General features: G+C 39.8%; 1 protein-coding gene and 1 non-coding gene across 9 annotated transcripts in view; both read left to right on the top strand.

The window, feature by feature from the left end:
• Positions 1–16,666, top strand: part of OPHN1 (oligophrenin 1) — a 726,794-nt gene that overhangs the window by 480,423 nt on the left and 229,705 nt on the right. The gene's annotated exons all lie outside the window — the stretch shown is intronic.
• On the top strand, positions 5,178–5,249 carry TRNAF-GAA (transfer RNA phenylalanine (anticodon GAA)). Its single transcript has one exon. It is a non-coding gene; the product is annotated as a tRNA-Phe (tRNA).

Raw genomic sequence — 16,666 nt, 5'->3', positions numbered from 1 at the left:
AGGTTCTTTACCAGTAGCACCACCCGGGAAACGCTATACAAAGTAGTGTGTATAAAATAAATAAGCTACAAGGATATATTCTATAGCACAGGAAATATAGCCAATATTTTATAACTTTGAATGGAGTATAATCTATAAAGATATTGAATCACTGTCTTGTACTCCTGAAACTAATATTGTAAATCAACTATACTTTATTTGCCTGCAATGTGGGAGACCTGGGTTCTATCCTTGGGTTGGGAAGATCCCCTGGAGAAGGAAATGGCAACCCACTCCAGTATTCTTGCCTGGAGAATCCCATGGACGGAGCAGCCTGGTGGGCTACAGTCCACGGGGTCGCAAAGAGTTGGACACGACCGAGAGACTTCACTTCACTTCACTTTAAAAGAAAAACTACTAGTTTGCAACCTCAGTGCCCTATTTCAGGCATGGATCAAGGTAAAAGATTTTTCAGGAACAATATATGCATAAAGTTTCAAAGTATTATCCATAGATTACTTACTAATTACAAATGGAAAACTGTATCTTTACAATGAAGTTATCTGGTAAACACTGCCTTAATTAATTGATCAAATTTAGCATCACTGATAATAATACAAACTGACCTTCTGATGGGATATGGTAAGAAGTATACAACATAAACAAATATTTTTGCCAAGAATGTTTAACCCCACTCAAATTTAGCCTCTAAACTACAGGAAATACAGGGTATAGAAAAATGCAGAATGTTTGACACTCTTTAAGACAACTGTCTTGGAATTTATTTTTTAGTCAATGTTCTGAGGGGAAAAGGTAGTGGTAGTATTCTATATGGGCTTCCCTGGTAGCTCAGCAGTAAAGAATCTGCCTCCAGTGCGGGAGACTTGGGTTCGATCTTTAGGTCAGGAAGATCCCCTGGAGGAGGGATTGACAACCCACTCTAGTATTCTTTCCTGGAGAATTCCATGGACTGAGGAGCCTGGTGGGCTGCAGTCCATTGGGTTGCAAAGAGTCGAAAATGACTTAAGCGACTGAGCCTAGAACTGTTCTATATTAAGAGGCTAAAGAAGCATAAACAAATGCAGCATATGAACTTTTGATCTAGATTTGAAACTTTCAACTAAAAATAATTGTTTCATGACATTTGAGAAAACTTGAATAGGTATCAGATATTGGGTGATATGAAATTATAAATTTTCCTTGATGTAAACATATTAAAGGTATTTGTAGGACCACATGCTTATTATTTGGAGATGAGTGGTAAGATAGTCAAGGCTGAAGCCATTTACTTTTAAAGGACTCAGGGAAAAATATACAGAACAAAGAATGCAAATGTATGAAAAAAATCAATTCCTGAATTTAGGTATAGACAGTATGAGTGTTCATAATAGCATTCTTTCAAGGTTTTGTCTTTATAACCAAAATTTACAGGGAAAATTCAAATAAAAATAGGCTTAGTTCCAACAGCAACATTTACACAGAAGAAGAAAATCCATGTGCTTTCAAAATTTACAGTATTATTCTGCCATGGCTTTCATAATCTATATGATAATTATAACATGCCTTTGTTGTTTATTCCCACCGCAGTCCTGTTTTCCAGGCTAATAACAGGCAAACACAAACTGACCTCAACCAATTTGAGATTTCTAATTATTCCATTCTTTCTGGTTGTTATCTATCACTTCCATTAATCAGATGTAGAACTCTACAGGTTACCTCCCCCACAATCTCACTACCAGTGGCATATTATAATACAATGGAAGCAAGCCTCAGGCCTAATTCTGCCACTCATGCAGATATTTATCTGGAAGCAAATGCAAAACAGTTATAAAATCTGTTCTGTAAACTCAGTGAAGTCTCAGCTATCTTTCTTTTCAGATACTGTGACAGCATCATGCATTAAACTTTAACTTGAAGCAGATAAGATAATATTACAACACTGCAATTGGGGTCAGGCAATTAAATCCCATAATCTAATGCCCAAATGGAAGACCCCTTTGCAGTCCTAGGCTTGGGCTACCATTCTAAAGGGTGTGAGTTGTCAGGCTTATTAAAATCTTCTTATTTTTTGTAATAACACTTCTGTTATTTCTGAAGCAATACCATTGCATTGTAGAGATTAGAAAATATAAAGAACAAAAAAATCAATAAAAATAAAAACCTTCTGTTAACAGCATTCAAAAATCACTATTATTAATCTGTTAGTGCATTTTCTTCTGGATCTTTCTGTGAGTGTGTGTGTTTATGTATATGCACACACTTCACAGAAATACATTTGAGTTTTTTACTAAATTGAGTTTATGCTGTTCAATAGCACCAAACTTTTCAGCAATTCCACCTTTTTTCAGTTCAACAGTTTCTACCTTTCCAGACCATATTAGCATTTCCTTAGCTGACCCAAAGCTTATTTGTTCAGTATAGTCTTACTTACTAGTTTTGTTTACTTTCTTCGTTATATTTTTCAGCTTATTCCCCCATTTTCTTTATTTCTCATAAAGTAGAGGTTGTATTTTAAGGCTAGATAGATTCAAGTTAGTTATTTGAGGACAGAACACATCATAGGTGATTTTTGTGTACCTTATGCTGCATCACATCTGAAGATACGTATTAGTTGATCCACCTTACTGATGTTTAGATTGATCTCTATTCTTCTAACCTATCAATACAAGCTTGGGAATGTCTATACAATACTTCTAGCCAATCAATAATCCATATATCTTGACACATCTAAGCAATGAAAGGTTAGTTTGCCACCAATCATGCTAATTAACAAAGCCACTGGTATTGATTGGAGATGAAGTTAGCTGAAGCTTATAGTAGCCAGCCCCTCTGGCTTCTAATCAGAGTCTTTTAAATGCTGATTATTCAGTCCTAGAGTACGTAAGTATGCATTTAAAATTAGAATACTGCAGTCATAACTTGCTTGTCTTAGTTGTCCAGTGGCTAAGTTGTGTTTGACTCTTTGTGACCCATTGGACTTCAGCAGGCTTCCCTGTCCTCTGTCTCCCGGAGTTTGCTCAAACTCGTATCCATTGAGTCAATGATGCCATTCAATCATCTCATCCTCTGTTGCCCCTTTCTCCTCCTGCCCTCAATCTTTCTTAGCATCAGGATCTTTTAAAATGAGTTGGTTCTTTGCATCAAATGGCCAAAGTAGTGGATGTTTAGCTTCAGCATCAGTTCTTCCAATGAACTATTCAGGGTTGATTTCCTTTGCGGTTGACTGGTTTGATCACCTTGCAGTCCAAGGGACTCACAAGAGTCTTCTCTCCAGGACCACAGTTTGAAAACATCAGTTCTTCAGCACTCAGCCTTCTTTATGATCCAGCTGTCACCTCCATACGTGACTCCTGGAAAAACCATAGTTTGACTATATGGACCTTTGTGGGCAAAGTGATATCTCTACTTTTTAAAATGCTATCTAGGTTTGTCATAGCTTTACTTACAAGGAGCAAGTGTCTTTTAATTTCTTGGCTATAGTCACCATCCACAGTTGATTTTGGAGCCCACAACAATAAAGTCTGTCACTGTTTCCATTTTTTCCCCTTCTATTTGCCATGAAGTGATGGGACCAGATGCCATGATCTTAGTTTTTGAATGCTGAGTTTTAAGCCAGCTTTTTCAGTCTCCTCTTTCATCCTAATCAAGAAGCTATTTAGTTCCTCTTCATTTTCTGCCACAGAGTGGTATCATCTGCATATCTGACGTTGATATTTCTCCTGGCAATCTTAATTCCAGCTTGTGTTTCATCCAGCCCAGTATTTTGCATGATGTATTCTGCATAGAAGTTAAATAAGCAAGGTGACAATATACAGCCTTGACATACTCCTTTCCCAAATTTGAACCAGTCCTTTGTTCCCTGTCTGGTTCTAACAGTTGCTTCTTGACCCACATATAGATTTCTCAGGGGGCAGGTAAGGTAGTCTTGTATTCCCATCTCTTTAAGAGTTTTCCACAGTTTGTTGAGATCCACACAATCAAAGGATTTAGAATAGTCAATGAAGTAGAAGTAGACATTTTTCTGGAATTCTTTTGCTTTTTCTATGATCTAGTGGATGTTGGCAATATGATCTCTGGTTCCTCTGCCTTTTCTAAATCCAGCTCACATGTCTAAAATTTCTCGATTCACATACTATTGAAATGAATTACCTTGCTAGCATGTGAAATGAGCACAACTGTATGGTAGTTTGAACATCTTGTGGCATTTCCCTTCTTTGGATTGCAATGCAAACTTACCTTTTCCAGTCCTGTGGCTACTGCTGAGTTTTCCAAATTTGCTGGCATATTGAGAGCAGCACTTCAACAGCTTCATCTTTTAGGATTTGAAATAGCTCTACTGGAATTCCATCACCTCCACTAGCTTTGTTCATAGCAATGCTTCCTAAGGCCCACTTGACTTCATACCCAAGGATGTCTGGCTCTAGGTGAGCGATCACACCGTCGTGGTTATCTGGGTCATTAAGACCTTTTTTGTATAGTTCTGTGTATGTTTGCCACCTCTTCATCTCTTCTGCTTCTGTTATGCACCTGTCCTAGAGTGTGCAGAAAAACTAACAAATACATATATCAAATTCCTTCCATTCTTAGGAGCCCTTATCTTTTTCAGATTGTAACATGAATTCTGGGTGCCACTTAGAAACAATGGCTTCTTAAAATCACTGTTGTCAGGTAGCAATTTTTATGTAATTGTCATAACTTCTATATGCATGAACATGGTCATTGCTGCTCATGTTGTAGTCATTTTAGTTAAATTGTATTCATTGTTGAATTTATTTTCTATTTAAAATGTCTTCAAAAACATAATGAGTTGACAATGAAACTTTTTTCTTTCTTAGTAGTACACAATACAATAATGATGTCATTGCAATTGATGACATTGGTGAAATTCAGGACATTTCACTGGCTATGTGTAAGTATTTAAAGTAAATTATGGATAACATAACACCAGTATAACACCAGTGGGAGAAACCAAAGCTGTCTACACAGGAATGGTAATGTTAGCAAAAGCTCAGCTTCTCTGTATACTGTTTTGAATCTAATATTGGAGACAGAGTTTTTGGGTGAAGTAGAAAAGAATGGCTTTATTATTTTGCCAGGCAAAGGGGAACACAGCAGGTTCCTACCTCAAAAAAACTGCCTGTCACAACCCCAAAGGATTTGATAAAGGGTTTTATAACAAGGGTGTTATAACATGGGCTTCCCTGGTGGCTCAGAGGTTAAAGCATCTGCCTGAAATGCAGGAGACCCAGGTTCAATCCCTGGGTCGGGAAGATCCCCTAGAGAAGGAAATGGCAACCCACTCCAGTACTCTTGCCTGGAGAATCCCATGGAGGGAGGAGCCAGGTAGGCTACAGTCCATGGGGTAGCAAAGAGTTGACTGAGTGACTGAGTGACTTCACTTTCACTTTATAACAATGGTTCAAGGATAAGGTCTCTGACAAGATTAGGATGGGACCAGAGCTTGTGCTCCTTTAATCTCATCTCAGGTGGTTGGTCTTCTAATCTTTTTGTTTTGTTATCTCTTTCTTTTTTGAATTATGAAATTATGATAACACCTTTACAGAAAACTTAGAAAATACAGAACGAAGTTACATATAGTTCCACTATATATTACAATTATTTTTTCAGTAGATAAATTAAGATTTTTAGTTGGAGTTTCAATATCAAACTCTTAACATTAATAGAATAAATATACAGAGGAGTAGAAGGATATAGAAGACCTGAAAAGCACCATGAACCAATTCAACATAATTAAGATTTATACAGTTTTCACACAATGGTAGAATAAAATTCTATTCCAAAATGGCAACTGACTCCAGTGTTCTTGCCTGGAGAATCCCAGGGATGGTGGAGCCTGGTGGTCTGCAGTATATGGGGTTACACAGAATCAGACACAACTGAAGGGACTTAGCAGCAACAGCAAGTTCCCATAGATTATAAACTAGGACTATAAAGGCCTAATCTTGATGAGCTTCTCTGGTCTCTTTAATCTTGCCTCAGGTAGTTACTTGGCTGATCCTCACTTGATTAGCAATTGTTCAAATCTTCCCTTTGGATGCAAGGAAAGTCATGAAGGCTGGAGTTTGTCTATAAGTAATGGGTGACTGTGGTCCACTGGAGAAGGGAATGGCAAACCACTTCAGTATTCTTTCTTTGAGAACCCCATGAACAGTATGAAAAGGCAAAATGATAGGATACTGAAAGAGGAACTCCCCAGGTCAGTAGGTGCCCAACATGCTACTGGAGATCAGTGGAGAAATAACTCCAGAAACAATGAAGGGATGGAGCCAAAGCAAAAAAGAATACCCAGCTGTGGAAGTGACAGGTGATAGAAGCAAGGTCCAATGCTGTAAAGAGCAATATTGCATAGGAACCTGGAATGTCAGGTCCATGAATCAAGGCAAATTGGAAGTGGTCAAACAAGAGATGGCAAGAGTGAACGTCGACATTCTAGGAATCAGCGAACTAAAATGGACAGGAAAGGGTGAATTTAACTCAGATGACCATTATATCTACTACTGCAGGCAGGAATCCCTCAGAAGAAATGCAGTAGCCATCATGGTCAACAAAAGAGTCCGAAATGCAGTACTTGGATGCAATCTCAAAAATGACAGAATGATCTCTGTTCGTTTCCAAGGCAAACCATTCAATATCACAGTAATCCAAGTCTATGCCCCAACCAGTAAGGCTGAAGAGCTGAAGTTGAACGGTTCTATGAAGACCTACAAGACCTTTTAGAACTAACACACCAAAAAGATGTACTTTTCATTATATGGGACTGGAATGCAAAAGTAGGAAGTTAAGAAACACCTGGAGTAACAGGCAAATTTGGCCTTGGAATAAGAAATGAAGCAGGGTAAAGACTAAAAGAGTTTTGCCAAGAAAATGCACTGGTCATAACAAACACCCTCTTCCAACAACACAAGAGAAGACTCTACACATGGACATCACCAGATGGTCAACACCGAAATCAGATTGATTATATTCTTTGCAGCCAAAGATGGAGAAGCTCTATACAGTCAATAAAAAGAAGACCAGGAGCTGACTGTGGCTCAGATCATGAACTCCTTATTGTCAAATTAAGACTTAAATTGAAGAAAGTCGGGAAAACGACTAGACCATTCAGGTATGACCTAAATCAAATCCCTTATGATTATACAGTGGAAGTGAGAAACAGATTTAAGGGACTAGATCTGATAGATAGAGTGTCTGATGATCTATGGACTGAGGTTCATGACATTGTACAGGAGACAGGGATCAAGACCATTCCCATGGAAAAGAAATGCAAACAAGCAAAATGGCTGTCTGAGGAGGCCTAACAAATAGCTGTGAAAAGAAGAGAAGTAAAAAGCAAAGGAGAAAAGGAAAGATATAACCATCTGAATGCAGAGTTCCAAAGAATAGCAAGAAGAGATAAGAAAGCCTTCCTCAGCGATCAATACAAAGAAATAAAGGAAAACAACAGACTGGGAAAGACTAGAGATCTCTTCAAGAAAATTAGAAATACCAAGGGAACATTTCATGCAAAAATGGGCTCGATAAAGGACAGAAATTTTATGGACCTAACAGAAGCAGAAGATATTAAGAAGAGGTGGCAAGAATACACAAAAGAACTGTACAAAAAAGATCTTCACGACCAAGATAATCATGATGGTGTGATCACTGACCTAGAGCCAGACATCCTGGAATGTGAAGTCAAGTGGGCCTTAGAAAGCATCACTACGAACAAAACTAGTGGAGGTGATGGAATTCCGGTTGAGCTATTTGAAATCCTGAAAGATGATGCTGTGAAAGTGGTGCACTCAATATGCCAGCAAATTTGGAAAACACAGCAGTGGCCACAGGACTGGAAAAGGTCAGTTTTTATTCCAATCCCAGAGAAAGGCAATCCCAAAGAATGCTCAAACTACTGCACAATTGCACTGATCTCACACGCTAGTAAAGTGATGCTCAAAATTCTCCAAGCCAGGCTTCAGCAATACATGAACCGTGAAATTCCAGTTGTTCAAGCTGGTTTTAGAAAAGGAAGAGGAACCAGAGACCAAATTGCCAATATCCACTGGATCATGGAAAAAGCAAGAGAGTTCCAGAAAAACATCTATTTCTACTTTATTGACTTTGCCAAAGCCTTTGACTGTGTGGATCACAATAAACTGTGGAAAATTCTGAAAGAGATGGGAATACCAGACCACCTGACCTGCTTCTTGAGAAATTTGTATGGAGGTCAGGAAGTAACAGAACTGGACATGTAACAACATACTGGTTCCAAATAGGAAAAGGAGTACGTCAAGCCTGTATATTGTCACCCTGCTTCTTAAACTTATATGCAGAGTACATCATGAGAAATGCTGGGCTGGAAGAAGCACAAGCTGGAATCAAGATTGCTGGGAGAAATATCAATAACCTCAGATATGCAGATGACACCACCCTTATGGCAGAAAATGAAGAGGAACAAAAAGCCTCTTGATGAAAGTGAAAGAGGAGAGTGAAAAATTTGGCTTAAAACTCAACATTCAGAAAACGAAGATCGTGGCATCTGGTCCCATCATTTCATGGGAAGTAGATGGGGAAACAGTGGAAACCGTGTCAGACTTTATTTTTCTGGGCTCCAAAATCACTGCAGATGGTGACTGCAGCCATGAAATTAAAAGACGCTTACTCCTTGGAAGAGAAGTTATGACCAACCTAGATAGCATATTCAAAAGCAGAGACATTACTTTGCCAACAAAGGTCTGTCTAGTCAAGGCTCTGGTTTTTCCAGTGGTCATGTATGGATGTGAGAGTTGGACTGTGAAGAAAGCTGAGTGCTGAAGAATTGATGCTTTTGAACTGTGGTGTTGGAGAAGACTCTTGAGAGTCCCTTGGCCTGCAAGGAGATCCAACCAGTCCATTGTCCAGGATATCAGCCCTGGAATTTCTTTGGAAGGAATGATGCTAACGCTGAAACTCCAGTACTTTGGCCACCTCATGAAAAGAGTTGACTTATTGGAAAAGACTCTGATGCTGGGAGGGGTTGGGGGAAGGAGGAGAAGGGGACGACAGAGGATGAGATGGCCAGATGGCATCACTGACTCGATGAACGTGAGTTAAGTATGAGTGAACTCTGGGCGTTGTTGATGGACAGGGAGGCCTGGCATGCTGCGATTCATGGGGTCGCAAAGAGTCAGACATGACTGGGTCACTGAACTGAACTGAATGGGTGACAAAAAAGGCCTCCATGTCTGGAAGCCCCACAGGGTCCGGCTTGGTTTCAGGGACTTCTCACTTAGTAACATACACGGACTCAATCTCACTCATTTAAAAACTATATTATTCAAGGCTTCAGGTATATGCAATATTTAATACTGATATGATATTGTTGAGTATTTAATATTTAAACATAAGAAACAGGAGGAATAGTAAAAGGAACTCTCTCATATGCCTACTACCCAGATTCAACAATTATCAATATGTAACAAATCTTGTTTCATTTATATCCCTATTATTTTTTTATTTTCCCCTCCTCTATTTTATTTTGAAGAAGTCTAAGACATTATATTATTTTATCCATAAATATTTCAGTATGTATATTTAAAATTAAAATTCTTTGTACTTATAAATGCAATATAATTTATCATATCTGAAAATAAATTGTTAACAATTACTTAATATTAGTAAATATTCTGTGATCAATTTTCCAGTAGTCTCAAATTTGTCATATGTTTTTTCTTTGAATCAGAATCCAAATAGCATCCACACATAGAAATCTTTTCTAATATTTTTTTAATTCTCTTAATCTCTAGCAGAAATCAGCAAAATGTTTTCTGGAAAGGATTATATAATGCATATTGAAGGTTTTGTGAGGTATATGGACTTCATCCAAGCTACTTAGTTCTACCATTGTAATACAAAACAGCCATTAAAATATGTGGATGAATATGCATAACAATTCTCCAGTAAAACTTTATCTACAAAAACAGATTGTATTTGGCTGAGGGGCCACAGTTTGGTGATTCCTTATCTATAGCAGTAGTTCTCACACTTTTTTGTGTATCAGAATCACTTGTGTGTGTATTAGTCACTTAGTCTGACTGTTTCCAACCCCATGGACTCTAGCCTACCAGGCTTCTCTGTCCAGCCATTGCCTTCTCCATCCAGCCATTGCCTTCTCCAGAGTATCTTCCCAAGCCAGGGCTTAAACCCTGGTCTCTTGAACTGCAGCCAGATTCTTTACCATCTGAGCCACCAAGGAAACCCATCAGAATCACATGGAGGGCTAATAAAGAACACAGAGGCCAAGGTTTAATAGGATAGAGTCTCCATGATTTTTTGTCATGTTCCTAATCTATAAGTTCCTTCTTTTGAATGAAATTATTTATTTATTTTTGGCTGTGCTGGGTCTTTTTTGCTACACACAGTCTTTCGCTAGTTGTGGCAAATGGGGGACTTCTCTCTAGTCACAGTACATGAACTTCTCATTGTGGTGGCTTCTCATCACAGAACACAAGCTCCAGAGTGAATGGATTTCTGTAGTTGTGCAGCATGTGAAATCTTCCTGGACTAAGAAATGAACCCTGCACATATGTCCTCTGCGTTGGCAGATTCTTTACTGCTGTGTTTCAAGAGAGTGAGTTGTGAGTGGATGGTCATGTCCCACGCCTCAGGCAAGTCCCTGAGATGGCCACCAAGTGCGGATTCTTGGCGTTGCACAGGAAAGAATTCAAGAGCGAGCCATAATAAAGAAAAAGAAAGTTTGTTCAGGGAGATACACACTCCATAGATCCATAGACAGAGTGTGGGTCATCTTAGAAGGCAAGAGGCAAGAGAGAGAAAGCACAGGGTTGACAGTTCTTATAGGACTGGGTAATTTATAGGCTAATGAGTGGGAGGATTATTCCAGCTATTTTGGGGAAGAGGTGGGGATATCTGGGAGTTGGGCTCTGCCCATTTTTTGAACTTTCATGGTCAGCCTCAGGACTGTCATGGCGCCTATGGTGTGTCATTTAGCTTGCTAGTGTATTACAATGGGCCTTCCCAGGTTGTTCAGTGGTAACAAATATGCCTGCCAATGAAGTAGATGTGGGTTCAATCCCAGGGTCAGGTTCGATCCCTGGAGGAGGAAATGGTAACCCATATCAGTTTTCTTGCCTGAAAAATCCCATGGACAGAGAAGCCTGGTGGACTACAGTCCACAGGCTCACAGAGAGTCAGACATGACTCAGTGACTGAGCACACATGTATTACAATGAGCATATACTAAAGCTCATGAGTTTGGGTAAGCTCCGGGAGTTGGTGATAGACAGGGAGGCCTGGCATGTTGCAATTCTTGGGGTCACAAAGAGTCTGACACGACTGAGCAACTGAATTGAACTGAAATGATACTAAGGCTCAAGTTTTAGTGCAGGTTGACTTCCAACCATCTTGGACATACTTGGTTCCAGCCAGTCCGCAGTGTCTTTGGGCCATGTCATTCCTTCCAGCCCCATTCCTGTCTCCACTGGACCACTTTTGTTGTTGAGTCACTAAGTGGTGTCCGACTTTTTTGTGAACCCATGGATTATAGCTATCCAGGTTTCTCTGTCCATGGAATTCTCCAGGCAAAAATACTGGGGTGGGTTCCCATTTCTTTCTCCAGGGGATCTTCCTCACTCAGGGATCAAACCGGAGTTTCCTCCATTGCCAGGAGAATTGTTTACAAGAAGGCAATGGCAAGCCACTCCAGTACTCTTGCCTGGAAAATCCCATGGACGGAGGAGCCTGGTGGGCTGCAGTCCATTGGGTCGCTAAGAGTTGGACACAACTGAGCGACTTCACTTTCACTTTTCACTTTCATGCATTGGAGAAGGCAATGGCAACCCACTCCAGTGTTCTTGCCTGGAAAATCCCAGGGACGGAGGAGCCTGGTGGGCTGCCATCTATGGGGTCGCACAGAGTTGGACACGACTGACGTGACTTAGCAGCAGCAGCAAGCCACCAAGGAAACCCTCAGTTCAGTTCAGTACAGTCACTCAGTTGTGTCCGACTTTTTGTGACCCTATGAACTTCAGCATGGCATGCCTCCCTGTCTATCACCAACTCCCAGAGTCCACCCAAACCCATGTCTATTGAGTTGGTAATGCCATCCAGCCATCTTATCCTCTGTCGTCCCCTTCTCCTCCTGGCCTCAATCTTTCCCAACATCAGTTCAGTTCAGTTCAGTTCAGTGGCTCAGTCCTGTCTGACTTTTTGCGACCCCATGAATTGCAGCACGCCAGCCTCCCTGTCCATCACCAACTCCCGGAGTTCACACAAACTTATGTCCACCGGATCAGTGATGCCATCCAACCATCTCATCCTCTGTCATCCCCTTCTCTTCCTGCCCCCAATCCCTCCCAGCCTCAGAGTCTTTTCCAATGAGTCAACTCTTCGCATGAGGTAGCCAAAGTACTGGAATTTCAGCTTTAGCATCAGTCCTTCCAAAGAACACCCAGGACTGATATCTTTTAGAATGGACTGGTAGGATGTCCTTGCAGTCCAAGGGACTCTCAAGAGTCTTCTCCAACACTACAGTTCAAAAGCATCAATTCTTCGGCGCTCAGCTTTCTTTATAATCCAACTCTCACATCCATACATGACCACTGGAAAAACCATAGCCTTGACTAGACGGACCTTTGTTGACAAAGTAATGCCTCTACTTTTTAATATGCTGTCCAGGTTGGTCGTAACTTTCCTTCTAAGGAGTAAGTGTCTTTTAATTTCATGGCTGCAATCGCCATCTGCCGTGATTTTGGAGCCCAGAAAAATAAAGTCAGCCACTGTTTCCACTGTTTCCCCATCTGTTTGCCATGAAGTGATGGGACCAGATACCATGATCTTAGTTTTCTGAATGTTGAGCTGTAAGCCAGCTTTTTCACTCTCCTCTTTCACTTTCACCAAGAGGCTCTTTAGTTCTTCACTTTCTTCCATAAGAGTGGTATCATCTGCACATCTGAGGTTATTGATATTTTTCCCGGCAATCTTGATTCCAGCTTGTGCTTCCTCCAGCCCAACGTTTCTCATGATGTACTCTGCATATAAGTTTAATAAGCAGGGTGACAATATACAGCCTTGACGTACTCCTTTTCCTATTTGGAACCAGTGTGTTACTCCATGTCCAGTTCTAAATGTTGCTTCCTGACCTGCAAACATATTTCTCAGGAGACAGGTCAGGTGGTCTGGTATTCCCATCTCTTTCAGAATTTTCCACAGTTTATTGTGATCCACACAGTCAAAGGCTTTGGCATAGCCAATAAAGCAGAAATAGATGTTTTTCTGGAACTCTCTTGCTTTTTTGATGATCCAGCGGATGTTGGCAATTTGATCCCTGGTTCCACTGGCTTTTCTAAAACTAGCTTGAACAGCTGGAAGTTCATGGTTCTCGTATTGTTGAAGCCTGGCTTGGAGAGTTTTAAGCATCACTTTACTAGCGTGTGAGATGAGTGTAATTGTGCAGTAGTTTGAGCATTCTTTGGCATTGCCTTTCTTTGGGATTGGAATGAAAACTGACCTTTTCCAGTCCTGTAGCCACTGCTGAGTTTTCCAAATTTGCTGGCATATTGAGTACAGCACTTTCACAGCATCATCTTTCAGGATTTGAAATAGCTCAACTAGAATTCCATCACTTCCACTAGCTTTGTTCATAGTGATGCTTCCTAAGGCCCACTTGACTTCACATTCCAAGATGTTTGGCTCTAGGTGAGTGACCACATCATCGTGATTTCTGGGTCCTGAAGATCTTTTATGTACAGTCGTTCTGTGTATTCTTGCCACCTCTTCTTAATATCTTCTGCTTCTGTTAGCTCCCTATCATTTCTGTCCTTTATTGAGCCCATTGGAAGTACTATTAGTTCCTTCTTCATCTTTTTCTTTTTTCTTATAATTTATTTGTTAAAGAAAGCATGTAATTTGTTCTTTAAAGTTTACCATAGTTGAATCTATGGTAAACTTTTAAAGCTGAAACTCCAGTACTTTGGCCACCTCATGCGAAGAGTTGACTCATTGGAAAAGACTGATGCTGGGAGGGATTGGGGGCAAGAGGAGAAGGGGACGACAGAGGATGAGATGGCTGGATGGCATCACCGACTCGATGGACCTGAGTCTGAATGAACTCCAGGAGTTGGTGATGGACAGGGAGGCCTGGTGTGCTGTGATTCATGGGGTCGCAAAGAGTTGGACACGACTGAGCGACTGATCTGATCTGATCTGATCTGATAGTTGAATCAAAAGGCTTGCTCTGATTCAAGTTCTTTTTATTTGTTTTTTGAGCAATTTGAGTTTTTGTTTGTTTTTTGTTGTTGTTATTTTGGATTTTCTTTGAGAGGGTGTTTCGAGTAGGGAGGGCAAATATACTTAATAAATGATTTGTGTGTTCTTCCAACAGTAGACACATAATGTGTGACTGTCTTTTTTTCTAATTATCTTCCAAAGAGGATGCTCATAGAGTCACTGAATGGCAGAGCCAAAAGGCTTTTTAGATTACACAATAATCTTCTTATTTTAGAGGTGAAGGAACAGATACCTAGGGATGCAAAAAGATATGCCCAAAGTCATATAACACATTATTGATGGAACCAGTTTAATGAACTTATTTAGGTTTTGCTTTTATTTTTTCATATTTGTTGAGGTATAATTGACAAAAAAAAGTTGTACAATTTATGTTGTATAACTTATATACCATAGTGACATTTGGTATATGTATATTCTGTGAAATAATTACCATAATAAAGCTAATTAGATGCCGGTTTGATCCCTGGCTGGTGAGGATCCCCTGGAGAAAAAAATGGCCACCCTCTCCAGGATTCTTGCCTGGGAAATTCCATGGACAGAACAGCCTGGCAGGCTATAATCCATGGGGTCGCAAAAGAGTTGAACACAACTCAGTGACTAAAGAACAACATCACCTCATATAGTTACCATTTTCTTTCTTCCTCCCTTCCTTCCATTCTCCCTTCCTCCCTTCTTCTTTCTTTTTAATAAGAACACTTATGATATACCCTGTTAGTAAATTTCAAGAGCAAAATACAATATTGTTAACTACATTCATATTGATATATATTAGATCTCCAAACTTACTCATCTTATGTACCTGAAACTTTGTACCTCTTGACCAATATCGCCCCATTTTTCCACCACACTTCTCAGTCCCTGGCAACTACCATTCCACTCTCTGTGTCCAGCTTATTTCACTTAACATAATTTCCTCCATGTTGATCCATGTTGTTGCAAATGGCAGGATTTCCTTCTTTTTAAAGGTGCATTAATAATCCATTTTATGTATATCCTTATCTGTTTGTCCATCTAAAGACACAGGCTATTGTGACTAATGCAATGAACATAGGAATACAGATATTCTCTTTGAGATTTTGATTTCATTTCCTTTGGATATGTACCTAGAACTGGGATTACTGGATAATAATGTAGTAATTTTGATTAGATGGTTTAGATCAGAGGTTATAAATTAAAATGTCTATAAAAACAAAACTTATAACCTCCTATCTAAACCATCCAATCAAAATTATTTTTTCCTAAACTGGAGGCTTTTTAAGTGCTGTGATTAGTCACTCAGTCATGTCCAAGTCTTTGCAACCCCATGGACTGTAGCCCACCAGGCATTTCTGTCCATGGGGATTCTCCAGGCAGGAATACTGAAATGGGTTGCCATGCCTTCCTCCAGGGGATCTTCCCAAACTGGAATCAAACCCAGGTCTCTTGCATTACAGGCAGATTCTTTACTGTCTGAGCCACCAGGATAGCCCTTCTTATAACCTCCCTATAATACCTGTTTCTTTGTTTTAAATTTGATGTTCAAAAAGTTGTACCCATTTTCTCTAGTTTAAGTGAACTAGAGAATTTAAGATTTCTTTGCTCTCAATTCACGCTACCAACTCCTACCTAATTCACTACTCATGATGCCCTTATTTTTGGTTTCATTCATCTTATTAATCAAAAATTATGCCTCTTAATGGTTTTCAAAATGTATAATAAAAGGAGAGATATCAAATGGAAAGAAATCTCCCCAGAGAATAGAATAACTTTCAAATCCCATAAGAAGACCAAGAAGGAAAAGAATGTCCTAAATGAAATACCAAGAACATACATCAGAGAAATATAAGGTAGCTGCAACCCACTCCAGTATTCTTGCCTCGAGAATCCCATAGACAGTGGAGCCTGGCAGGCTACAGTCCATGGGGTTGCAAGAGTCAGACACGACTTAGTGCACTGTCTCACCTTTCTTAACTTAAAGAGGATCCCATCAGGGCTGATTTCTTGACAGGAACTAGATACGAGATAAGGAGGCAGTGGGATGCAATGAGATGACTGTAAGGCTTGGAGCCCAACAGATATGGGTTTGAATCCCTGTATTTCCATATACTCACAAATTGACCTCGACTAAGTGCTTTTCCCTCTGTGAAACTAGGCTTCAGAGATAAAATACTATGCCTTTTGGAGTTATGGGATTAGGTGAACTGCATATTCAACCAAAGTAACTTTCTTTCAAAACTCTAAGGAGATAAGCATTCATACATGTTGAAGGCTGTTGTCTCACTAGTGTCCTTGATTTGTTACTAGTGGTTTAGCCATTCTGGATCCTTTGGTGGCAGCATGGAGTTGCTTTTCTGTTTTAACATCTAAACTGTTCTGTCACTAAAGAATAAGGGTTAATTAATTGTGTACGTGTTTAAGGTTAAAA

The sequence above is a fragment of the Bos grunniens genome, chromosome X (assembly GCF_055505025.1).
Source record: "Bos grunniens cultivar Pamir isolate PY7600 chromosome X, Bosgru_T2T1.0, whole genome shotgun sequence".
NCBI classification, from domain to species: Eukaryota; Metazoa; Chordata; class Mammalia; order Artiodactyla; family Bovidae; genus Bos; species Bos grunniens.
This window is presented reverse-complemented; position numbering and strand designations above follow the sequence as displayed.